The following is a 27,643-nucleotide window of genomic DNA, read 5'->3' as shown; positions in this document are numbered from 1 at the left end:
CTGGGAACGCCCCCTTGCTTCACCAGCGGACACTCACCTTCTACGGATCTGTTGTTGTTGCGTGTGTGTATTATTGTGCTTGAGGAAAAACTCAGTAGATCAATGGCTTAGACTAGGAGGGGGACTAATGGTTAATGTTATTTTTGGTTAAGTGTGAAAACAGCACCAAGTTTCCCCACCCCCACTGAAAAGAACAGTATGTATTTGCATATGCTATGGACCAGAACTAAAAAAACCTAAATGGATCAGTTTCGAGCCATGACCTGCTGAATCTAAACAAACTAGTAATGAAATGGGATGAGCTCGGAACTCCCATAGCCAAAACCAAAATGGAAACTTTCTCGGTGCACACCCATAGAGTTGACCTCCCTGGGAAGGAAGGTCCATAATCCTGGAGCCACCACTGAGAATGCCCTGTCTCATGCGGTCATCCCTTCATTTCTCATGGTGGGGGGACTCGGAGCAGGCTACCAAAATTCAGCTGATCTCCAAACGACAAAGATCATTTCTCCTGGAGGAAAAGTTTTCAGAGAGGGAAGTTAATGCCGACATGAACCCGCTCAGTAGGGCTGCCAACCTCCAGGTGGGGCCTAGTGATCTCCTGGAATTACTACTGATTTAAAGGCTACAGAGATTGGTTCCCTACCATTGACCTCCCTCCTTTCCGCACACTTGGCCCTCTCCAAGCACCACTCCTAAATCAGCAGAAATTCCCCAAGCCAAGGTAGCTACTCTAGAAGGGGGCATCTACCGATGATCTCAGGGGGCATTTGCTTTAGACAAAAGACCATTTTCACCATGCATTGGGAGACCAGATGAGTTTCTTCAACTCCTGCTTCCTTTCTCCCCAACAGGTATCTTGCTTCCAGCTGTTTAGTTTAGTTTTAGTTTAATTTATTCGGTGTTTAACCCACCCTCCCCACAAGTGGGCTCAGGACGAGGTACAACAGTCATAAAATACAATTGCATAACAGATTTTACAATAAAATCCAGCAATTAAAATCATATATATACAAAAACCTCCGATGGTTGGCTACACATTCCTGCCCCCAGCATACAAAGAGGAGACAGACAGACAGACAGACAGACGGGCTGTACTCAAATACGGGAGACCGGTGGGAGGCTCGATGATGGTCCTGACGCTGACCTCAACCATAAGCCTGGTGGAACATCTCTGTCTTGCAGGCCCGCTGAAATGATACAAGATCCTGGCAGGCTCGAGTGTCTTCAGACAGAGAGTTACACCAGGTTGGGGCCAGGACCGAAAAGGCCCTGGCCCTGGACGAGGCCAAATGAGCCTCCCTAGGGCTAGGGTTCACCAGTAAGTTCTTACCTGCTGAATGAAGCGCTCTCCGGGGCACATACGGGGACAGACGGTCCCTCAGGTATGCTGGTCCCAATCCGTTAGCTAGGCAGAAAGAATGGGGGGGGGCATGGCTGTGAAGTGGTATAGCCCATCATATTCCACTGCTTTTGAGTCATGCTGAGGAATAGCAAGAGAACAAAGAATCTTAAGGTGAGAGAATACACTGTCTCTATTCTGAGCTCTGTTCCATGTGGGAGAACTGCTAAGGAGTCCTATGAAATCAGTGCTTTTAGACTGGAGCAACACTATTAATTATCCCACCTTGCATATCTTATTTTAATAAATACTGTCACACACGCACAGAGTTTTTCAGGCTGTGGCACTAAGTTAATGCAATCTGTTGTCAGAGAACATTTGTGTCCAATTCACCAGTATCAAAAACTCTGAGCCAGCTCAAGCCAGCCAAAATGGCAGCCAGACAATCAGCTCAATTAACTAACTCCACTTGGCTGAACTGGAAATTCCCAAGCATGCAGAACAAGAGCATCTAGATTTTAATGGTCTAAAACCTCCAAAGTGGATCATCATGTAAAATGTATTGCTCGTCAGCTGGCTTGGGAAGCAAACGCCACCATATGCTTTCATTTTCATTTGCATTGTTTCTCTTTAATAATAAGGCCTAAAGCTTCACAAGTCCTATAATTCTGTCATGTCAATCTTTGGGGGGTTTTTGGAGGAAAAAAAAGTGGACGGGAGTTAGGAAAACAAGTCAACATCAGTTTCAAGAGTCAGAGCCAAAGCAGGGACAGCAGCTGAGGACTGTGGCATACTCAATTGTTGTTTTCTATGCATGAATTAAAGAGCTCTCTTGGCGTGTAATTCCCCCGCATACTTGTACCGACTGGCTCTTCAGGATGAAAAGTCTAGGCCTTCTCAAAAGCAAAACTCGATGCAAGATTTGACGCAGTTTATAGCTCCAGTAGAGAACGGACTTTTCAAAGGTTCAGAGCTGTCAGGCGTGGGATTGCTGCTAATATTTTAGAAGGCAGAAGCATAAAACCCACTTTGAAACAAACAAAAAAAGTTAAGTCAGTAATAGGGCAGGGCAGGAATGTGGGAGAGCCTGGGGGCACCCTTGCTGTAATATTTGCAGCTTCAAATGATACTGCGGGAGGATCAGTGGTGCAGCTATAGTGCCTAGGGTTACCAGCCCTAGTAAGCGATTGGGAGGAGGGAGGAGCTATTGCTTTAACCATAGAGTTTGGGGTAAATCCTAGAGCATCACCCTGGTACAATGACATCACTTCCAGTTTCATGCTTGAAGTGACATTGCATGTCAGTGCAACACTGAATCCCCCGCCCCACTGTTTTGTTGAGTGGCAGAAGGGAATGAGGACTCCACGCTAAAGGTGTCCATTATAGTGGGCAACTTGACCCCCATATTTGTGACCAATATTTTAGTTTTGATTAGTCCCCTAATGCATGCAAATTCTCACACCGCCCATGAATACTGTAGCCCCCTGGCCAGTCTACCAATGTTTGTTCCACAAATAAAAGAGGTATCTCAGGGCTGCATGGCACACTGTAAAACCGTTTGACATGATGTTTGATCTGAAACTGAACCCACCTAATTCAATCTGGTGAGAGGTTTGACTCACATACAAACAAACAGTTCCACCATGGCATGGTCAAATGTCAATCATGTTCCTTTAGAAGTTCTCAGTTCCACGGTTTCCACTTATTTTCCAGTGATGTGTCCTGGATATTTAAAGGGTGGGTTGTGTCATGTCTGCACCTCATCCATGCCATTATTTTAAGCTGAGCTATTACAATGAGCCATTGCTCTTACTGCGAACCACCATAAATGCTGCATCTTGATGTCATATTGCTAGTGCCATAATGTGTCTTCCTTACACAGGCTTACTGAAGCTGCAGGTGCCTTATCTAACTGCTTTGAAGCTCCCGGGGCTTCTGACCTTGTAAACTGTTCATTCTCATGAATCACTGTGTTTCAGCTTTAATCTTATGCCTTCCTAGTGTTTAGACCTGATATGTAAACTATGCGAGGAGTACTCAAGATTGCTTCATGCCTAAAGTTATGTTTTACTGTTGGGATGGGGGACGAGTAATTGTGCTCTATAAGAGGAATGATTTTCACACATTTAGGTATTCCTGTCAACTTGCTTGTCTGCTTGCTTTTCTTCTGAGCAATCCAATGGACATATCTGTGGATTTAATGTGATTCCTGAATAAAGCCTTTCAACCAAGATCCTGGATTTCTTGCTGTGAGGGTACAGGGGTCCATCTGCCATAGCCTGTCATCCATAGACTGACAGGTTGCATCAGCTGTGCATCTGTTTGCTCAGTATTGTTATGGAAGTCCAGATTACTAAGTGTGTAATGTACAGGGTTTTTTTCTTGGAAAAGTGGTGGCGGAACTCTCAAGAGGAAAATGAGGAAGAAACACATGGGATTCTTTGAAATCATATTATTTTCAAGTGCTATTCCTGAGTATTTTCAAGAGGTGCCGGAACGCCATTCGCCTGTGTTCCCCCTGAAAAAAAGCCCTGGTAAGGTCTATCATCTGCACATTCAGACAAATGAAATTCCTAGAAATCTGCCAGTAGATCATTAGCAGAAGCTGGAATTTAGCGCAGGAAATTTGCAAAACAAGTATGGAGCAGAAAAAGTGGTCACCCTGTGACAAACGCACTGGACAGCTGATAAAATGCAAATAAGGCCCTAATTCATTGCAGTAAATACACTCATCTTTCAGCAAAAAATCAACCATACAATTAATAGAAAAATAAAAAATATTTTGTAACAAGCCTACAGAGCAAGAAAAAAAAATCATCAGCAGTACTAAGTTACTTGTAAAAATCTTAATACTTTTGATACCATAAGTCTTTCTTCCAGGTAACTTCCTTTTTAAGAGAAGGAATTTTACAGAGGCAGAAAGGAGACTTTCTGAAACAAAACAAGCCTCGGGGTCTCTCCATTGATTATATCCTAAAAGTTCCTTCCAAAAGCAAGCGCCTGATAGTCTGGCTTTTAAGTTAAAAGTTGATTCGTTTAGAGGCTTTCCTACCAAGTCAGTTGCCCTGAAGTATAAGTTCAGCTGGTAAATTAACTCTCTATTTTGGGGAGTGCTGTATTTGCTAACGAAGGAATTAACCTTTTGCATGCTGAATTAAACCTGTGTTTATAGGGCCAGGAAAGAGAAGCCTAGACATATTTTTTTAAAAAAATGTGTGTAACTTCAAATTAAATAATCAAATACAAAGGAATAATCAAATCCACTCCATCTCTCAAAAGTAAAATTCCAGCTAAAATGTAACAAGAGATTAAAGAACAAAAGCCATTGTTAAATGCCAGGGGGGATCATTTTGTTTTCACATGGTCCCAAACTAATAACAAGGTCAGTGCTAAACTGATATTTCTGAATAGGGAAATTCATATCTGGGGCCCATCACAGAAAAGTCTCTATCTCCAGATGCCATTGCTGGCTCAGTTTTGGTCACCCCTGGAAGATGCAGGAATGGGGGTGGGGAGGGTCCTGATAAGCAGCATTGTGCTGATGCTGCTGTGTCAGTTCTGATGCACACCAGGAAGTGAGAGATGACGCTCTAGGATTCACTCAAAACTAATAATTCTCCCCACATGGTGATGTTGCTCCTGAGTAGGGGTGTGCAAGCCAAAAATTTTCGGCTATAGCCGAAAGTAGAAAGCCGAAAGAAGATTCTCTATCGTTAAAGCCGAAAGCTGAAACAAGAATCTCTTTCGGCTTTCGGCTTTCGGGATTCTTTCGGCATTATTTCGGCATTCTTTCGGCTTTTTTCTATGGGAAAATGCCTCCGTCTTCCAGGACGCCTGGAGGAGGCATTTTCCCACCGAACAAGCCCAAAATTGGTGAGAACCTTCCTCTAACCCTTCTCTAACAACCACCCAAGTTTCAGACAGATTGAACTTTGGGGGGCCATGTTATGGCCCCCCAAAGCAGGTCCCCCCATCCTCCCATAAGAAAACGAAGGAGCAGCATATTGTTAGCATGCTGCTGCTCATCTTTCTTCATTATTTCCTATGGGGAAAAAATGAAGAGGCAGGCTTCCTTTGCCAGGGGTGGCATTTTGCATGCAAAATGCCCCCTCACCCTCAGGGGCCCTTCTCCCACCCCTCCTCCCACCCCCCACCAAGGCTCAGCCTGCTCCCACTTGGGGGGGGCATTTCATGGCCTCCCCAAGTAGGTGCTCTAATCTCTACCACTGACAGCTGGGGGAGGCTTGTGTTGCCAGGGGTGGCATTTTGCATGCAAAATGCCCCCCAGCCCTCTGGGGCCCTTCTCCCACCCTTCCCCCCACCCCCCACCAAGGCTCAGCCTGCTCCCACTTGGGGGGGGCATTTCATGGCCTCCCCAAGTAGGTCCTCTCATCCCCTAAAGTCCACCCCTTACAGCCCCACACAAACCCAATTCCCCCCCAGCTGCCACACACAGACCCAAATCCCCACATTAGCCCCTCACAGACCCAAATCCACCCCCACCTGCCCCACACCCATAACCCCAGGAACAGGCTGGCAAAGGCCAGCCCTCTCCCTTTGTTCCCTATGCTGGGAACTTCTAAACTCTCTTTCCCTGGGCAATTCTGCACAGCCCAGGGGTGCCACAATGGTGGGCACACTTCTGAGTGCCAGCTGGTCCCTGTGAAAGAGCACCTGAACCACAGACACCCTCCCTCAAATTCCCCCACCACCTACAGAGATGGCTGGCCAGCCAGCCCCATTGTTCCCTATGATGGGAACCAACTGCACAACAAAGAATAAAACAAGAACAACACAAAATAAAGTTTTAATTTTTTTCTCCCTTCCAAAGTACAAGTAGGCAAAGCATTATGACACATTACACCAGCAGTCCCCCACACAGAAAAATTAAAACAAAACTCACTTAACATCAGAGAATCACAAAACACGATTCCTGTCAAAAACACTTTATTTCTTGAACAGCTTTAGGTTACACAGCAGGGGGGAACACCAAAGGGCATGGCAGCACTATCTTACACAAAAATAACACAACTCACTTAACATCAGAGAATCACAAAAGCACAATTCCTGTCAAAAACACTTTATTTCTTGAACAGCTTTAGGCTACACAGCAGGGGGGGGCACCAAAGGGCATGGAAGCAGTATCTTACACAAAAATAACACAACTCACTTCACATTAAAGAATCACCCCAAAAAATTGCTGTCAAAAGCACTTTATTTCTGTAACTGCTTTAGGTTACACAGTAGGAAGGCACCACAGAGCAGGAAAGCAGTGTACTACACAAAAATAACACAACTCACTTAACATCAGAGAATCACACAAACACAATTGCTGTCAAAAACGGTGAAGTGGGTTGTATTATTTTTTGTAGAACATTGCTATCATGCCCTGTTGTGCCCTCCTACTGTGTAACCTAAAGCTGTTCAAGAAATAAAGTGTTTTTGACAGGAATCATGCTTTGTGATTCTCTGATGTTAAGTGAGTTGTGTTATTTTTCTGTGTGGGGGACTGCTGGTGTAATGTGTCATAATGCTTTGCCTACTTGTACTTTGGAAGGGAGAAAAAAAATTAAAACTTTATTTTGTGTTGTTCTTGTTTTATTCTTTGTTGTGCAGTTGGTTCCCATCATAGGGAACAATGGGGCTGGCTGGCCAGCCATCTCTGTAGGTGGTGGGGGAATTTGAGGGAGGGTGTCTGTGGTTCAGGTGCTCTTTCACAGGGACCAGCTGGCACTCAGAAGTGTGCCCACCATTGTGGCACCCCTGGGCTGTGCAGAATTGCCCAGGGAAAGAGAGTTTAGAAGTTCCCAGCATAGGGAACAAAGGGAGAGGGCTGGCCTTTGCCAGCCTGTTCCTGGGGTTATGGGTGTGGGGCAGGTGGGGGTGGATTTGGGTCTGTGAGGGGCTAATGTGGGGATTTGGGTCCGTGTGTGGCAGCTGGGAGGGAATTGGGTTTGTGTGGGGCTGTAAGGGGTGGACTTTAGGGGCTTAGTGGACCTACTTGGGGAGGCCATGAAATGCCCCCCCAAGTGGGAGCAGGCTGAGCCTTGGTGGGGGGTGGGAGGAAGGGTGGGAGAAGGGCCCCAGAGGGCTGGGGGGCATTTTGCATGCAAAATGCCACCCCTGGCAAGACAAGCCTTCCCCAGCTGTCAGTGGTAGAGAAAAGAGCACCTACTTGGGGAGGCCATGAAATGGCCCCCCCAAGTGGGAGCAGGCTGAGCCTTGGTGGGGGGTGGGAGGAGGGGTGGGAGAAGGGCCCCTGAGGGTGAGGGGGCATTTTGCATGCAAAATGCCACCCCTGGCAAAGGAAGCCCGCCTCTTCATTTTTTCCCCATAGGAAATAATGAAGAAGATGAGTAGCAGCATGCTAACAATATGCTGCTCCTTCGCTTTCTTATGGGAGGATGGGGGGACCTGCTTTGGGGGGCCATAACATGGCCCTCCAAAGTCCCATCTGTCTGAAACTTGGGTGGTTGTTAGAGAAGGGTTAGAGGAAGGTCCCCACCAATTTCGGGCTTATTCGGTGGGAAAATGCCTCCCCCAGACGTCCGGGAAGACGGAGGCATTTTCCCATTGGAAAGCCGAAAGAATCCCGAAACGTTTCGGCTTTTTTCTTTCGGCTACCCGAAACGTTTCGGCATTCCCCGAAACGTTTCGGCATTCCCCGAAAGAAGCTGAAACACTTTTGTTTCGGCATTCTTTCGGCATTCTGAATGCCGAAACGCACATCCCTACTCCTGAGTTTGTGCCAGAAGTGACATTGTGCCATTGATGCAAATCCAACACACATACCCCTCCGTTTTGCTCCAGCTACTCTATTGAGCAGCGGCAGGAGCACCAGGGCCTGGGGTAGGAATCCCAGTCCCGCAGTGGGTATGTTGGTCCCAGTCCATTAAGGGCTTTGAAGGTCAAGACCAATACCTTGAAGTGACCCAGAACTCAACTGGAAGCCAGTGCTGCTGATACAGCACTGGGTGGATATGTGTTCAAAGCGGTGTCCCTATAAAGACACTTGCTGCTGCATTCTGGACCAGTTGCAATCTCTGGGTCAGGTCCAAGGGCAGCCCTGCATAGAGTGAGTTACAGTAATCCAGCCCAGAGGTGACTATTGCATGGAACACTGTAGCTAGATCATGGGAGGAGAGGTAGGGTGCAAGCTGCCTGGCCTGAAAGAGATGAGATGTGGGCCTCCATGGAAAGTGTGGCATCCAGGATCACGTCTAAGCTCCTCACCATTGGCGAAGTTCTTGATAGTACTGCCTCAAGGAGTGGGGGCTGGATCCCCACCCCCTCATCCCTTGACTGAGGTACAGGACCTCTGTGTTCGCAGGATTTAATTTCAGTCGACTCTGTTTCAACCATGCAGCCATGGCATCCAAACCCTTGGCCAGGGCCTCTGGCGCAATGTCCGGTCAGCTGTCCATCAACAGATATAGCTGGGTGTCATCAGCATATTGGTGACAACCCAACCCACAACTCCAGATAACTTAAGCGAAGGGGCACATGTAGATGTTAAACAACATTGGGGAAAGAATCGCCCCCTGAGGGATGCCGCATACCAGAGGGTAACACAGTGACATCTACTTCCCAGTCGCCAGTGATATCTGCTCCCCAATCTGTGGAGAAACAAAACTAGCCACTGCAAGGCTATTTATTTATTTATTAGATTAGATTTTTAGTCCGAACTCCCCGCCAGGCATGCTCATGGCAGAGTACAACTTTTCAATTTAAATAAATACAGTTAAAAACAGATAAAACAGTATACAAATAACATTAAAACAACTTTATATAATACAGCTTCTCTTCAGATGGCGACAATAAAATACTGCTTCTCAAGCCCTGGCTCACATGTCGGGTGGTGGACAGATCTTTAGTGTGGCCAGTGGGGGCCCAACCTAGCCTCCACCATATACCTGGCAGAACATCTCTGTCTTACAGGCCTGGCAGAAAGATAATAAATCCCTCTGGGTCCTGGTTTGAAATTCATAAGCATAAACACAATTTAAATAGGAAAGAAGAGACTTTAAGAATGAATAGAGCATGGCTTCCAGCCCTGCAAAACACCAAGCTAACAAAATACTCCACATCCCACAATAGCCCTGCAGAGAAGATTAGCATATCAAGCACCAATCCATATGCAAAAGAACCTCCTCAGGATACAGTGACACCTCCCTCCATTAGCATTCCACACCCTGGGAAACTCCTACAGGATGACTCAGCCCAAACCCACTTTCCTGAGCAGATATAAATTACCTGCCAACATCTTCTCCACACTGTGACACTTAGTGATTCTGCACATGTTGGATAATACACTTCCAATCCTCTTTATAGATCATTTGGAATGGATTTTTTTGTGTGCAGAACAAAAAATCCACCTCAAACGATTGATAAAGTGCATTGAAAGTGCATTATCCAATGTGTGTAGAATCAGCCACTGAGAGATCTCTGTCTTTTGGTGCTACACCTCTGAAGATGCCAGCCACAGCTGCTGCCGAAATGTCAGGAACTACAATGCCAAGACCATGGCGATACAGCCCGGAAAACCCACAACAACCATCGGGTCCTGGTTTCCTCAGACAGAGAGTTCCACCAGGTCGAGGTTGGTGCCAGGACCAAAAAGGCCCTGGCTCTGGTCGAGGCCAGGCGGGCCTCCCTTGGGCCAGGGACCACTAACACTTGTTTATTCGTTGAATGAAGCATCCTCTGGGTACATATGGGGAGGCTATCCCACATATCCTCACATCAGTGAGTCAGAAGATCATGATCATGATCGACCATGTCAGACACTGCCGATAAATCTAATAGCAACAGCAGCGCCAACCCACCCCAATCTAGATGCCGATGGAGGTCATCTGTAAGGGTGACTAATGCCGACTCTCTTCCATGGCCAGGGCGGAAGCATGGTCAGTATGATCCAAAGTAATTAGCATAATCGGCAGGATCCAAAGATGGTCTCTTCAAGACAGGATTCACACTGCCTCTTTCAAAACTCTTGAGAAGGTTGTTGTGGGTTTTCCGGGCTGTATTGCCGTGGTCTTGGCATTGTAGTTCCTGATGTTTCGCCAGCAGCTGTGGCTGGCATCTTCAGAGGTGTAGCACCAAAAGATAGAGATCTCTCAGTGTCACAGTGTGGAAAAGATGTGGCAGGTCATTTATATCTACTCAGGAGGGGTGGGGTTGAGCTGAGTCATCCTGTAAGAGTTTCTCAGGGTGTGGAATGCTAATGGCGGGAGGCTTCACTGTATCCTGAGGAGGTTCTTTTGCATATGGATTGGTGCTTGATGTGCTAATCTTCTCTGCAGGGCTATTGTCATTAAGAATGAACAGAGCATGGTTTCCAGTTCTGAAAAACACCAGGCTAACAAAACACCCACACCCGACAAAGCCTTCGACAATACATCACTCTTGAGAAGGTCCCAGAACACAATGTCTGTCCTATAAAAAGATTCTCATTCAGGAACAAAATATGATAAGAATTAAAACAGAAGAAGAGTTAGATTCATGTTATGGATGGTTTCAATATAGGCAAATAAAGGACTTATATAACTCGGATCGCTCAAAAGGGGGAATTAAATGGAAGGATTCGGAACTGGAAGAAGCTATATTGCAAGAAAGTAAGAAGAAAATTTCAAAAATTTATAAAATTCTTTTGAAGTGGCATACAGAGGATGAAACTGTCAAAGTCCAGATGATGAAGTGGGCTATAAACTGTCAAAGAGATATAACCATGGAGTCATGGGAGTACCTGTGGAAAAATACAATGAAGATTTCAACTTGTACCAGTATTAAAGAAAATGTGTTTAAGATGATGTATAGATGGTATTTGGCGCCAAAAAAAATAGCTTATGGAAATGCTAAAATGTCTGATAAATGTTGGAAATGTAAAAGGCATGAAGGATCATTGTATCATATGTGGTGGACTTGTGAGGTAGCTAGGAAGTACTGGGGAGATATTTTAGAAATGATAAATGAGATTTTACAGATTTCAGTAATAAAGAACCCAGAACTCCTACTACTGAACTTAAATATGGAAGATGTTCCTATGCAATACAGGACATTGCTATTTTATATGACAACAGCGGCAAGAATACTATATGCGCAGAAATGGAAAGTGCAAGAAATACCATCTATCGAAGACTGGATACAAAAGTTGCTGTACATGGCAGAAATGGACAAGATGACAAGAAGGCTGAGAGACCAGAACTCTGAAGAATTTTTTAAGGACTGGGGGAGACTGAAGGAGTATTTGTAGAAAAAATGGGATGCGAAGGGGAAATTATGGCAATTTGATAGTTACTAATGGGGGGAAATATTGGAGATAGGGATTTTTTTACCATTTAAAGCGAAGTTTTAATCATTGTTAAGCATAAGTTTTGAATAGATATAAATTTAATAGATATAATTTAGTTTACTAGGGAAATATGGGACAATAATATATAAATGGAACAGATAAGTAAGGAATATAATAAGATAAGGGTTGGAAAGCTGTTGGAAGTCCGAGAAAAATGGGGGGAAGGGAAAGGGTGAGGAAAATTGATATTTAGGTATTAAATAAAAATGTTATTTGTAATATGTACTCACTTAATAAAAAACTTTTTTTTTTTAAAAAAAGAGAAGGTCCCAGAACACAGGGACAAGTTGATGATATCAGCCAGGGGAACCTGTATACTGTCTCCACCAGTTTTCACCAGCAATGATGGGCACAAGTCCAAGGGCAAGTGGTGGGCTTCACAGCGCACAGGATCTTGTCCACCTCATCCCAGGAGGGTTGATTGAACTGGTCCAATACTGGACCTGAAGACAGCCAAGGGGCTTCCAGTTCACATACTGTAACAATTGTGTCCAGCAGTTCACAGCAGAGAGACAGGACTTTGTTTGCGAAATAGCTACCAAAAGCCACACAGCTAATCATCAAGTTAATATGTTTCTGAGTTCCCTGTGAAAGGGATGTTAATGATCTAATTATTCTAAACAACTGAGCCAGGTGAGAGCTTGCAGATGCAATGGAAACCAAGTAGAACTCGTTTTAGTGGTCTTCACTGCCACCTCATAGGCCTTCATAAACATCCTATAAGACGTTCATGTCACTTTGTGGCAAACCTGATTCCACATTCACTCTCGCCATCTCTGCTCCCATTTTATCCCTCACAGTTCCTCAGTATACCAAGGACCTAACCGGGCATGGGGGTGAAGAGGGGGACAGAGAGCCATTTTGTCAATGGCCTCAGAGAGACGGGTATACCCAGGGCTTTTTTTCTGGGAAAAGAGGTGGTGGAACTCAAGACCACACAATGACATCACTTTAGGTCTGCTGGAACAAAGGGGGAGTTTTTTTAAAGTTTAAATTGCCCTAGCCGAAAATGGTCACATGGCTGGTGGCCCCGCCCCCTGATCTCCAGACAGAGGGGAGTTGAGATTGCCCTCCGCACTGCTTGGCAGCACGGAGGGCAATCTCAACTCCCCTCTGTCTGGAGATCAGGGGGCGGGGCCACCAGCCATGTGACCATTTTTAACAGGTGCCGGAACTTTGTTCCATTGTGTTCCCGCTGAAAAAAAGCCCTGGGTGTACCAGTCCTTTACCAGCATGTTGAACAACTGGGGGCATTGGATCCTGCAGAGCCTTCTGGAAACCAATTGGATTAGTCTCTGCAGGCAAGCATAAATATATTTGCTTCCTATGCAGAGGGTGGGTGGGATACCTAAAGAAGCCTTCAGGATGAAGAGGTCTGACCATGGCACAGCCTCAATCACATCCAGGTTCACATTTATCCCCTTCCCAAAGATCAAATCTAGGGTGTGGCCTGCTTGATGTGTGGGAGCTGACACAAATTAAGAGAGTCCCGGTGCCACCATGGATGACACTAAGACCACAACCTGTAAGGAGGCATCATCATCAACATGGACATGGAAGTCCCCCAGAACCAGGAGCTGAAGGTACTCCAAAGCCCAGCCAGCCACTGCCTCCAACACGTCTCAGCAGTGTAGCTACTTGTATGCTAGGAAGTTTTGATATTGAGTATCTGCTTTCTCCATGCATTTTGGTCAGATGGATGAAGAGGTGACATTTAGGATGCTAAGAGTTTTAGAAATACTACTACATTCCTAAAACATTCAGGAGAAGAGGAATTAAGGGCAGCATGAACCTAATCTATGGGACAAGAAAGGGAAGGAATGATCATGGTGACATATAACGGAATGTTCAAAACTATGACCACTCCAGACTAGAGATGGGCACGATCCACATTACAATCGAAAAAACCCACGATAATGGTGATCGCGCGATCGTGAACCGGCGGATCATGATCATCCACAGCCAGCGATTGGGAGGGGCCCGGATCGGGGTGATCGGGCTTGGATCGGGAAGCCAGACACTCAGGCACCAGCAATCTATTCCTCTGGCAATGGAGCCAGGGGAATGCCTGAGCTGTGTTTGCCCTCCTTCTGTCGCCCTGGAAACCCGAATGGAAGCCAAGCTTTCCTTGATCAGCAGGGCTTCCTTCCAACCATGGAGCAGCAAAGCAGTCACCAGTTGGAAGAAGACACCCAGGGGAGGGAGGGGGAAGGGGGTGTTGTGTAGCCATGGGCACTCCAATCTCATCCCTGCAAACCCTGATGGGCAGCTCTGATGGCCAAACACAGACGAGCGGCCAGACCCCCCCGCCCCCTGAGGCGAGGCGGCTTGTCGCCGTTTCCCCATGCCTGCCATGCCTGGCGGCTGCTGCCACCACCCACCTTCCCGCATAGCTGGGAATAGCAGCACGCCCTGCTTTGGCCTCCACGATCCACGGATCAGGCACGGGAGATGATCGGTGTGGATCGTTAATTCGGGATCGTCGCTGGCGCTGATCCACGATCAGCTGGATCGTTAATTTTTTTGGGATCGTGCCCACCTCTACTCCAGACCCCTGTCAAAGTTTACTCAAGATTGCCGAGAGCCTGGGTTGGCTCTGGGTCTCACCACACGAGACAAAATACACTCGAATGACACGGGTAATTCGAGTGTATTTGAGTATAATTCGTCTATAATTCAAGTGTATTTTCTCTCATGTGGATTGACCCTCAGAAGTTTCCTCTTGACATTATTCTCAGACCATACAAAAGCAAATCGCATAACTTGCTGATAGATTAAACAAACTGCTCTTCAGCTCTCTCTGAGGGCACCAACCATATCCCCCCCCTTTTCATTCCTCACCTTTCTTTGCAGCTTTCCTCCAAGGATCTGACGGCACACCTCCTTTTCCTCTTCTTCAGTAAAGGAAACACTGAATTTATAGCAGCACACCAGCCGTCCCTTGCCAGTCCCCTCTCCCACGGATCCCCCCCCCTCCATTCCTCCCCTTTTGTGACCTTATTTATGTGTAGTGAATGTCCAGGAGGTATGTGTCTTGTTGTTATAATATATGTTACTTATGGAAGAACAAGGACCTTCTCTCTTAAATGATCTCAGACTGGCAGAAATAACACATTCACTCTGTTCCCTCAATATTAGTCTATAATTCCCTATACTTAAAGATTAATTGGATTTCTCCTCATTTTTCTAACGAAGATGCCTAAGATTTATTTGCCTAAGCTTTACAGAGGAGAAGTTCAGCTTTTGTCCTGGCTTAGGGTAAATGTCATACAACTGTAATAATAATGCACAGGTCAAACCTGCTCTTTAACTTGTAAAATCTGACATTTAGATTAATAACCCCCTTTTTCATCTTAAGATTTCCATACAATCAATCCCTTCCTTGCATGAAAAATTTGAGAAGCAGGTGGGAGTATACTGGAAAAAAATGAACGTACAAAATCTGACAATCAAGCCATTTAAAGAACTGAAAAGCAGTTGCTACTAGAGGTGAATCTTTTAGATGGGTTCATTACTTTTAATTCCAAACTCATTAAGAAAATATCTGGAGTTGAAGGTCTGAGTTAAGTTTAACAGCCAACGCTAAGGTTTCATAGACATCTTGCTAATTATTTCTCTCGTTTTGAAGGAACCAACTGATCGTATACAGTTTTAATGGCTCAGTAACCCAGCCGATAGAAATGAACATCATTATGTCCATTGAGAAAGCGGTCTCAGTTTCACATTGCTTGTGCAGGGGGGGAAATGTAATTGTTTGCTAAATATAGTAGTACTAGTTCATGAATGCAGATGCCATTCCAGGCAGCAACAATGAACTCCATCTGCCTTCATCAGGCTTATGAGGGCAGGTAAAATGAAGAACCCCTTTTCAAACATTCGAACAGCTGAAGTTGTCTTATACTAAGTCAGACCATCAAAACATATCAGATTCCTACTGGATGAGTCCAGTAGTCCAGTGAGTCCTGCATCCTGTTTCACACAGTGACCAACTAGATGCCCCAGGCTGCAGTGCCCAAACCTTCTTGTTACCTCTTCTTACTACCCTATCAATGGTGGGCTGATTCCACACACGTTGGATAATGCACTTTCAATGCACTTTATCAATCGTTTGAGGTGGATTTTTTGTTCCGCACACAAAAAAATCTGTTCCAAATGATCTACAAAGAGGATTGGAAGTGCATTATCCAACGTGTGTGGAATCACTCGCACTCAGAGGTACATGGCCTTTGGAGGCCCCATTTATCGATTATAGCTAAAAGCTATTGATATAGCTCTGTGCAGAGTATATCATAAGGAAAACTGGATTAGAAGAAGGTGGAGTGAAAATTGGTGGAAGGAACATTCACAATTTGAGATATGCAGAGGATACTATGTTACTGGCAGAAAAGAGTGAAGACTTGAAATTACTACTAATGAAGAGAAAGTGCCAAAACAGGATTACAGCTGAACATCAAGAAGACAAAAGTAATGACTACTGAGGAATTACACAGTTTTAAAGTTGACAATGAGGAAACTGAAATTGTTCAACATTTTCTATTCCTTGGCTCAATTATCAACGGAAAGGGAGACTGCAATGAAGAAATCAGAAGAAGATTGAGACTTGGAAGAGCAGCTGTGGGGGAGCTCGATAAGATCCTTAAAGATAAAGATATCTTTCTGGGAACCAAGATCAATATAATTCATACTATGGTATTCCCCATTACTACATATGGATGTGAAAGTTGAGTGATGAAGAAAGCTGACAGGAAGAAAATTAATTAATTTGAAATGTGGTGCTGGAGGAGAGTTTTGCGATACTATGGACAGCCAAAAAGACAAATTAGTGTGTACTAGATCAAATCAAGCCTGAGTTCTCCCTAGAAGCTACGATGACAAAACAGAGGCTCTCACACTTTGGTCACATCATGAGAAGACAAGACTCTCTGGAAAAGTCAATAATGCTAGGAAAAGTGGAAGGCAGTAGGAAAAGAGGAAGACCTAAAATGAGATGGCTTGACTCAATAAAAGAAGCCACATCCTCCAGTTTGCAGGGTCCGAGCAAGTCTGCTAATGATAGGACATTTTGGAGGTCTTTCATTCATAGGGTCTCCATAAGTCAGAGGTGACTTGATGGCACATAACACATTGATATATCTTTCATCCATGAATTAATTGAATCTCCTTTCTAAAAACATTTGTGGCCATCATCATATCATGTGACAGTGAGTTCCACATTGTGTAAAGTAGCAGCTATTTGGGACTATTGGTTTCTCTAGCTCATTATTCTTTGTCCTGCATGTTAACAGTTCCCTAGCCAAGAAAGTTCCTTCCCAGCATTGCTACTTGAGAACAGAAGATGTCAAGAACTGGAACTAGACCTTCTGTTTACAAAGCTTGTGCTCTGTCTCTAAGCCGTGCCCCCTCTTCCAATATGAATTCCAAAATTCTCCTTTGGACAAATGTCAGAGTCACAGAGAGGGAGAAGGGGCTCGGAGATGACTCTTGAATGGATTTATGGGTACATTACCTTATTTTCATTGATGAAAATGTGGAAAGAATATACTTAGTCTGATTTATCTGTTCTGGAGGATACCCAGCACTGACAAGCAGCTATTGGCAAAGCTCATGAGAGTAGAGGAGGTAAAAGCAAGCAGAAAATCCCCTGACATTAGGGGAAATCTGCTTAAGATTGAATCAAAGCCCATCTCTATGTCCTGCATCTTTAAGCTGTTCCAGAGCGGCACAAGGTCCTATACCCAACTGGCCGCATCTTCAAATGCAGCTATACTGCCCTTTGTACTGTGCTACCTGGAAGTTTCCCAATATTCTATAAACTCCACAGCTTATGGATGTAAGGATAAATTCTGAACTGATTTTCATGTGGGCAGAGTACTGCAGTCTGTAATTGCTGGGACTCCTCTGAATTGAAATGGGAGATGCTCACCTCTCTCTGCAAATCACTAAACATGGAGGCCTCCTGTCATTACACAGTTATGATCTGATGCCTCATTCCATTGCTGTGACACAAGTGCCATTTTCACACATGGATGAATGGAATTCTGATTATAAGCGCTCAGGAGAAATTGAAAACTGTCCCCAGGTTCTGCAAAGTGAATTGTTTCCAGTCTTTGTTAATTGTGAAGTCTCCTTCTTACTCCAGGCAAGCTCCAACCCTGACAAAAGTCTCAGAACTAACGTCTTACTTCTTTGTTCCGTACAGAAATCTCACATCATCATACCTGAACCACAACATCAAACCTCAAACAAAATCAGACAGCTAAATGCCAGCTTTCTAGTCTCATACGATGTTACCACTCGAATCACCAAAGCAGGTAACATTATTTGCAAATTTCAAGGGGGAAATGAGAGGTGGTTCATGGACAGGATCTTTTAATAAAAAGGAACAAGTATCAGGTGCTGGATGAGTGAAGAGACTTAGGACTGGGTTTGTGGTGTTGGAGAGAGGCATTTAGCCTTTTCTTCCCATGTGACTTTTGCAATGAACATTTAAAATTATTATCTCCCCCTTGTGGAGCGATGGCTCCCATGTTTTCCTTCATTGGCCAAACAGCAGCTCCTTTGGGTAGGAAGAGAAAGAACTCAGTTTGCATTGATTAAATGACCTTTGGTGCCGTATTGTACTGTAAGACACGTCTAAAATGCCTCCCACCCCCAGTCCTTTTACCTTTGTTTTAAGTGGCACATCCGGAGCACAAATTTCCCCAATTATATTTCATTCAACTCCCACATGCAAGAGTAATTCATTTGGGATTTTCCCAGAATGTTATTTTTATTCCACCTTGCGTAGGCAACACTCTTCCATTTACACAATCCTTTACCACAAAGTTTACCCTACAAAGCTCTGCCTATGTATGGTTCTCTCTCCTTCACACATATTTCTTCCTTGAATCCAAGCCATCGCACTTAACTTTTTTTTTCTTGGAAAACAGAAAAGTAGCATCTGCAGTTTGATTGTTGCTTTGACCTTCAAGCTGTTTCTTTTAGCAGCCTCCAAAGATTCCAAAGAGATAGCTTGCCACTAAAAATACGCGGTTGCAATTAGGAAATGTATAATTCCACTGGTAAGGGTAATCCATCCCCCTTTGCTTGCATTTCTTCATTTAATTAATTACTATTAGCATATTTTACATGTGTTGAATCTGAGTAATTTTGTTTGTGTCTTTTAAGCTTGTTTTGGATGGGTTTGTACAATTACTGAAATTACATCAAATGGTGTAATTGCACTCAGTCCTTCATAAGGTTGCTGATGCGATGCAATTAACACAAAGAATTGTAAGGTAAAATAACCTATCTGCTCAGTATAGTTTCTAGTGTATTAATTACTTGTAGACAGGTAAGTACCTAGGTAGTAGGTAGGTAAAGGTAAAGGTAGTCCCTTGTGCAAGCACCGAGTCATTACTGACCCATGGGGGGACATCGCATCATAACATTTTCTTGGCAGACTTTTTACGGGGTGGTTTGCCATTGCCTTCCCCAGTCATCTACACTTTACCCCCAGGAAACTGGGTACTCATTTTACCAACCTCGGAAGGATGGAAGGCTGAGTCAACCTTGAGCTGGCTACCTGAACCCGGCTTCCGCCAGGATCGAACTCAGTTTGTGAGCAGAGCTTGGGTTGCAGTACTACAGAACACCAAGAGAGCAATCCTAAGCAGGTATACTCAGAATCCTACTTAAGTTCTTAGGCAACACTGTATATCTTTTTACTTGCTTCTTCTTAGGACCTCCTTCCCTTTCAACCACCAGTTTGATGAACAACCAACTGAATCCATATTCAAGGTGTGCACTGAGCACATTTTTGTTTCAGTTTCGGATCTGAGGCTTCTGAATGAACTTCATCCTGTTTTTGGTGAGCTGGTGCCAGTTTGGATCTAATCCATTTGGATTTTCCATTATCATGAGTTTCAACCTGTTGTGCACATGTGCAGGGTGGGTATTGGCTGTGCATGCATACATGCGAGCTGCTCTTTTCAAGAGTAGTTAGGGAAACGAGTCTCTGTGGCTGCTGTTTTTGCACTTAATGGCATCAAAATTGCACAGAACACAACTCTCTCTCCAAATCATCAACCCACTGAGTTTGAGCATAAACACAACAATGGGTTTCAGTGTTTACAAACCCTGAAAAACAGTCCAAAAAAACCATCAATCCAACAAGTGTCTCCTAAAGCACTAAAACACACACAACAATGAACCCTGAAGAAGGCAAGTGTTGAAGGATGCCTACAATGGCTGGCAAAGTGGTAGAGGCAGACTGGTGCCCAGGCAGGAGAATGCTCCATTGCCAATCAATGGATCACAGCATTTTTTTTAAAAAAAATCCTAGTTTATGATGGTGCCAATAAATTACCTTTGAAGTCTGCTGCTGCCTGTTGATGCCATGTTTCCATCCACTTTGTGGTTGTGTGCCCATGATGAGGGCCGAATCCTTCCTTTTGACACTCAGGAGGAGCCCCCCACAGGTGAATCTGACCACGCTCCAACGTCTGTTCTGATCTTTGAATTGTGGAAATGAAAAGCCCAGAAAGAACACTGTAAAGCTCTTCCTAGGCTTCAGAATTAAGAATCAAGCGTTCCCGCAAAGGCCTTCATCTCAGCATCAGATTTCTTGTCACGGTGGACCTGCTGTCACAGTGGAGAGATCTGCTGGAACTTTGACTGACACTTCATTCAATGTCCTCTGCCCCTGAGCACCTATTGTGCTTTGTAAGTTATCACATTACCACGACCCTTTGCATATGGCCCTTAACCGATCTTGATTTGACACTGGGCCATAATGTTGTTTCATGCCGCACCCAAAACGTGATAGAGCAGAGCACTGGCAGAGAAATGCTGAGGGGTGAAGGGAGTCAGTATTATGTTTCACTCATAGCCTCCTATACCAGTGATTCCTCTCCTTCCTAAAACAGGCCACCCCAGTGAGATTGGGAGTGAGGTGGGGTGGGGTCCCTTTGGTTTTGCTGATGGGACATTGAGGGAATGAAGGATGAGCCTCTTTTGTTTCTCTGTTTCTTACTAATAAATGGGGGAGACCAGACAGGTCGCCTAGTCTCCATTTTCCAACTGAACCCATTAACTCAGAGTTGAAGGACAAGAAGTCAAACTGAAGTCAAGGCCCCAGTCTCGACAGAGAAAATGCAGGGAGCCCAATCTTGAATCAGATTGGTCCATGTGGAATACAGATCTGGAAAGACTTCGGTGCCTGGGTTAACAGATTTAATCAGGGTTCAGAAAAGACAAAGAAGTCTTCTGTGCATGATGAAGAGTCTCTTGATGTTGACCCATTATCTTAGGCTGAATTCTGCAGTCACAGTTGGCTAGCTGTGGTGGCACCTAAGAGAAGGATAGCAGCAGAAGGGCATTGAACAGGTAACTCAGTTCACACATGCCTGGATCCTCCTCAGTGCAGCTCTCCTTTAATAATTGTTTATTGTTTCAAATTTTAACCCTAATCTGCATAACATGAACCTTTGCAGCAGTCAGGGACTCTCATGCCCTTGAGGAGACCCTTCTCTCCTCAAACCCACATGTGCATGACACATTGTGTGTTGGTTGGTTGCTAACATTTCCTTGCAGTGCATGTAAAATTGCACAGAAAGGGTTTGGCAAGATGCCACAGATGGTGCTGTGCAAAGGATGGTCCTAGTGCAAAGCAAGCCTTTTGCTAATCAATCCCTATGAGGATGAGCCACTCAGTATCAATGCCATTGTGTGGGAGGTGGCAAAGACAAAACACACTCATGCACCAACAGAGTTACACTAAGCTAGGACTCGGTCTCTCCCCTTGCAATCTGATTGGTTGTTGGCTGGTAAGGAAAACAGTTACAGATGTGGCTGCCTGCTGGTGCTGGCTCAGTGCCTGCCTGCGCTGCCACTGTGTGGTAATAATAACCATAACAGAACACACAGATTTTTCAGTCTGGAGGGGGCAATTACAGTTTTGTTCCCCAAATTTGTTTCACCATTCCAGAAGCCGCTTTAATGTGCCAAACCAGTGATTTCCAGGAGTATTTTCAGCTCATTTGTTTCATTTTGCACACCTTTAATCCCTATTGCTTGTTTATTCTCAGCTTGTACATCTTATCTTAGGGGCTGGGAAGTGGAGGGGCTGTGGCTCAGTGGTAGAGCATCTGCTTTCCATGCCGAAGGTTCAATCCCTGGCATCTCCAGTTAGAAGTATCAGGTGGAAGGTGAGGTGAAAGACCTTGAACCTAGAGAACCATTGCCAAGTCAGCATAAACAATACTGATCACTGGTCTTATTTGGTTCTAGCAACAAAGCCTGTTGTGTTTAACAAAACAACAGGCTCTAGTGGGGCCTTGTGAGGGCATGCACTGCCCCAACAGCATTCCTGCACTCTGCAGCAGGCCGATTTGGGCCTTAAATGGGCCCAAATCAGGTTGGTGCAGAGCACAGGAGCTCTCCAGGGCCGGTCGTGCCACACTAGCAGCATTCCTGAGCTCTGTACCAGCCTGATTTGGCCTCAAATGGGTGGAAATTGGGCCAGTTCAGAGCACAGGAGCACTTCAAGGCCAGTTGCACCCCCTCAGCAGCATTCCTGCACTCTGCACCAGCCAGATTCAGCCTCAAGTGGGTGGAAATCGGGCCGGTGCGGAGCATAGCAGCACTCCACAGCCTGTCATGACACCCTGGCCTACGCAGGGCGTGCTTAGGGCTGGGCCAGCGTGGCGGACCTCCCCGGAGCCTCAGCAGCTACAGTGGCACGACCCTCCAGAGACACTCCAGAGACAATTTAACAATTTTTACCACTGAGCAAGCTTTTAGAGGCCAAAACCTGTATGGTCTGTTTATTTTGTTCTTGCTGTTTGAAAATGATTTATACTTACGTTTGTCATTATGTTGAAAAATTATTAAATGGGATAAGTAGAAGATGCAATATTGAAGTGTTTTATATATACAGCTATTGTTTGAATTCTTTGATTTTATTGCTCTATTACTCCATTAGAATTTCTGTATTGATTTTGTATCTTTAGTATTAATATTAGGACTGTATTCACCTTGATTTGGTTTCTCTCAACCTATTGGTTACCTAATCATTTCAGGGCTTGGTTTTTTTCATTTTTCTTCTTGATAAAAAGTAAAGACACGATAAAAATGCTACCAATGGCTTTGTCATATATGCCTGTCTGCATATCTGCCATGAATGTATTCTGTGTTATGTACTGGTCCTCTGAGGGCATGAGAAGTTTCTTATTGATGTTAAGGAAGTAGGTTATCTCGCAAGTATTTACTTTCTCTTTCCCTGCTGCCTCCAGCAAGTATCCTTGAAGGCTGGTTGCAGCCAGCTTCAAATGTATCCTTCTTGGGAACTGAGATGATTGCATCCTTTGTTCTGTCTAGCCTAAGCCTAGCTTCTCCCTTTCACCCCCCCCCCCCGGCTCTTTCGCACCCAAAACTTTAATGGTCCCTATCCCGATGGCAGGAATCTTCCCTATAACTAACATCACCAACCCCACTTATGTCACTTCTCCCAATTCAGTTGTCTGAACACCTTGAACTTGATGGATCTCTAATAAAGTTACTTCAACCAATACACCTGCGTGTTTGCTGTGGAGCACTTGGGGGTTCTACCTGCCAAGGACTGACATTCTGTTACATTCTTTTAACTGGAAGGCATCTTGAGCAGGTCTCTGAAGAGGTGGCTTAGAAATAGTCTAAATAAGATAAATGCCAAAGCAGCCGCATATTGGGTCTGCAAACAGCTATGGGGAAATGCAAAGCATGGAAGTGTCAGGTTGGAAGGGGGCTTTGATGCTTTTTGAAATCCTGCTGCTTGCCTTAAAAAAAAAGGATTTATTTATTGTTTGGTTGGTTTTAATGCACTTTCCTTGTTGAGACTCAAGGTAGATTACACAGTGTAAATTAATTCAATCAACAACTGGGACATTTAAAAAAATCAATACAATGGGACCTGCCTTGTAGAAACCTGAACAGAAGCATGAATTTAAGTACAAGAATAAAGAGATGGACCTTACTGAAATAAATCGTAAGCAGTTTGACATAACACATTAAACAACAGAGAAATCATCTGAGCTGTTATCGTCTTGGTCCCTCTACTTCCAATAGGAATGCTTACAAAATGCTCTTTATTTGAATTCCTTCCAAGATACTGTTTGGAATTCCGTCACCTTGTTTCCAACATGGAACCATTTAGAATATTCCTTTCTTATAAAAAGGTCCCCTGGGAAGAGAGACTTTGCTCATGTGAAAGTGGAGAGGTAGAAACAACAGAACATGTCTTACTTCACTGCTCTCTCCATCAGATGTTTTGTTTAAAGGACATATCCCCCTTGCCTGACAGCTTTCCAGGCTGCCCAGATCAAGCATATGTTAGAATGTTGCTCATAGGAGAAAACGTGCAGGTCACAGCATCTACCACAAAATTTTGTGCTGCCATTTGTAAGGCTCGACAGAATATTGTAGATAATAAGGAATAGTAGCAATGTTAGTCATAGCTACTCTTAACTGGTGATATAAACTAGTTGGCATAATCTTATAAGATAATTTCCCTATAACTACTGTCTTCACCTATTTAAAATTGTGTTAATAATTTTTCTTAATTTTAGTGTGTACTGTATTATATTTCAATTGCATTCTAGGGAAGTGTAATTTCTTGTTTACTGTTATGCTCATCTATGACTGTAATAAATGATCGATCGATCGATTGATTTGATTGATTTGATTGATTGGTTTGTTGGTTGGTTGATCTTCCTTCCATTGCTTAATTTTTTTATTTCTGAATTTTGTACAGAACACTGTCCATGGAGGGTTTACTGCAGTTTTTAGTTGCTTTGTGTATTTTCTACTCCTCTACATTACCAATGCACAAGGATAAAATTCTGCAAGAGGGTAAATCTTAAGGTACTTGTACAAAGAGTAATACCAAGGTTGTTCTCAAGAGTTTTGTCAATGTCTAGGAATACATGAGTGTCTATTGATAGGATAATACACATGGTTCCATCAGCATTGCTTTTTTGCAGTGTTTTATCAATGCACATTCATGCCCTTAACAAAGCTGGAGGGCGGCTGCAAATGAACCAAAGGAATGAAAGCTGCAAATTACAAATGCTCCAATTTTTAATTAAGTTTAGAAATTGTGCTAGTTAAACCAGAATTAAGGAGGAGTGAAGTACATCACAGGGCCACCTTCTTAACAAATAAAGAAACCACAGAGCAGAAACTGGTTCATCCCTAGCAGTAATCAGCATGACTACTGAGGCAGCTCTCATGTAGTCAGTGTTCGGTGCATTGATGGAACAGAGTTACTACAAGTAAACTCTGCTTTTTACCAGGCTCATTTTAATTAAAATCTACTCAGGAAGAATTGGTTAGTTCCTAGGGTGCTGTGAAGTTTTAGAAGTCTGTGAAAGGACGTTATTAAAAATAGCTCTGGCCTTTCAGTATGACATGGGTAGCTGACTGCCACCCCATGCCTGGCTTGAAAATGTAACACTCCTTTTTATAGAGCAAGATATTTGTAGTAGAAATGTCAATCCAGAATGGCATGAATATATTTTAGCTGCTATGAAATTTGGTTAACATTTCCTTACAGGCTCAACCGTTTCCTCAAATCTCAGTGTATTTAGATAGTCAACTACCTGTGAAATTATGATTTTGATTCTTAATTGTTTGTGATCTTTTGCATTAGGGATGCTGTTCATGGTTTGTTTCTCAGTGGATAAAGGGAATTCCTGCACGACAGCATTACCGTTTTGGCCTTTCAGGAAGCTTCAAAGATTACCCACGCCCCTTTCCCAGCAGATCTTCAGACACAATTCTTGCTAATAAACTAACTTTCACACAAGTTCAGACTGTGAAATAGCGCTTCTTAAAATATTTCCATTGCTGATTATAGCACCATTCCCCATAGAAAGGCTCTCTTTGTTAATCTGATTTCCATAGTGGCTATCACAAGTTTAAAATGTTTGAGAATAATTTCTAAAAGAGGCCAGATAAAAATATAATTCTATCCTCCATGGCATTCGAGGCAGGGAGACTAATATACAAAATAGGAATAGTAATGTCAGCATTAGCACCAGTTTATTGCAGTATAAAATAATTCATAGCCTCTCTCTCTACAGATTATAACTTACGTTGGCACATTTGCTTTTAGGCTATGTTAGTCTGCAAGGACTTGAAGGTTTTTTGGAGGAGTGGGGAGAGGTGTTGAATCCAACCCATAGATCTGGATTCAAAGTTGCTCTTGCACATATAGAACGAGTCCTCTGGGGAGAAGAAGGCCACCTTCTGCAGATAGAAGAAATGCTTTGAAACCACCTTCATTGCTTTAATACTATAGTGTTCATATATAACTTCATATATTAAGTTTCCAACTGCAAATCCCATATAATTTCCTCTGTTCTTAATTACAATGTTAAAAAGGGTTATTGTTGTTGTTATTAATAATAATAATATTTTAGTGTTTAATGCAGACTCCGGGAGAATAATAGATTACAGGAGCTTTGGATTTGCTCATTAGTTGTCTTAAAATAATTTTCTATCAATATGATATTTCTGTTTAAAAATTAACATTATACTTTTTAAAAGGCTGGAGATAAGTTTATTAGGTTTTTCTATTAATATGCTAAGTCTGCTGAACAGGGAGTTTTATACGTATTGTTTTGCTTGGCTTTTATACAATGTATTCTTTGGTGAAGTAATTTAAATTTATGCTCAATATCCTCTGCATATTTTGAGAGAGCTGGAGGTATTCCCAGAACTTGACTCTGAAAAATTCTACCTTCTGCTACAGTCTTAAAGATGGCATTTATTATATTATATTTCAGGAAGAGTCAGGTTTTGCCAAAAGTACAGTTATCCTGAAAGATGATTTACAGTGTGAAGAAACTGCACTTTTTTTTCTTTTAAGACAAAACTAGTAAAAAATAACTTTTGATTTTCACATCAGTGATTAAACGCCCACCATACAGACTTACTCTTTTATCAGTAGAAAGTAGCCCAGTATGCTGGAGAATGTTATTTCAGCACCATGGACAGTAGCAAACTATTTCAAGTATTTACATATCACTTCTCATATGGTATTATAAAATCATATTATAAACAGCACAGAGCATGACACTCAATTGATGTCTTTGGCTGCAAATGTATATGGGACACAGGAAATCCATGCTTATAAAGTCCAAAAACAAACTTAGCACAACACAATTATATAATATTGTGTGGTTACTGTTACTGAAGATGCCTGATGTTCTGAATGGAAATTTTGACTGTGTACTCTTTGATAAAGAGTACAAATAATGAAGAAAAAGAGATAAAGATAAAGAATGGAATTTGAAATGGGACCAAATATGACCTAGACAACCTGTTAGAGGACAGATATCAACATTTAGACGACTGAGGGGAGACATGATAGAGGTTTACAAGATAATGCACGGGTTAGAGAAGGTCGAGAAAGATGTGTTTTTCTCCCTTTCTCACAATACAAGAACTCGTGGGCACTCTATGAAATTATTGAGCAGTCGGGTTAGAACAGATAGAAGAAAATACTACTTTACACAAAGGGTGATAAACACATGGAATTCGTTGCCACAGGAGGTGGTGGCAGCTACAAGCATTGCCAGCTTCAAGAGGGGACTGGACAAATATATGGAGCAGAGGTCCATCAGTGGCTATTAGCCACAGGAGATAGATGGTATTCTCTTTGTGGGGAGGTGGTGCTCTGTTGTCTTGGTGCTGGAAGGAAGGCAGTGGGAGGGCTTCTGGTGTCCTGTCCTCACTGACAGTCCTTTAGATGGCACTGGATTTCTAGCCACTGTGTGTGACAGAATGTTGGACTGGATGGGCCACTGGCCTGATCCAACATGGCTTTGCTTATGTTCTTATGTTCTTATGAACCTGTCACAGCCACTTAGAGTGGTCTCTGTTGGAGTAAATATTTCCTGGACTCTTCCCCTTTCGGATACATAGTGCTT

The sequence above is a fragment of the Eublepharis macularius genome, chromosome 13 (assembly GCF_028583425.1).
Source record: "Eublepharis macularius isolate TG4126 chromosome 13, MPM_Emac_v1.0, whole genome shotgun sequence".
Classification (NCBI taxonomy): domain Eukaryota; kingdom Metazoa; phylum Chordata; class Lepidosauria; order Squamata; family Eublepharidae; genus Eublepharis; species Eublepharis macularius.
The sequence above is the reverse complement of the archived record's forward strand: the minus strand, read 5'-3'. Positions refer to the sequence as shown.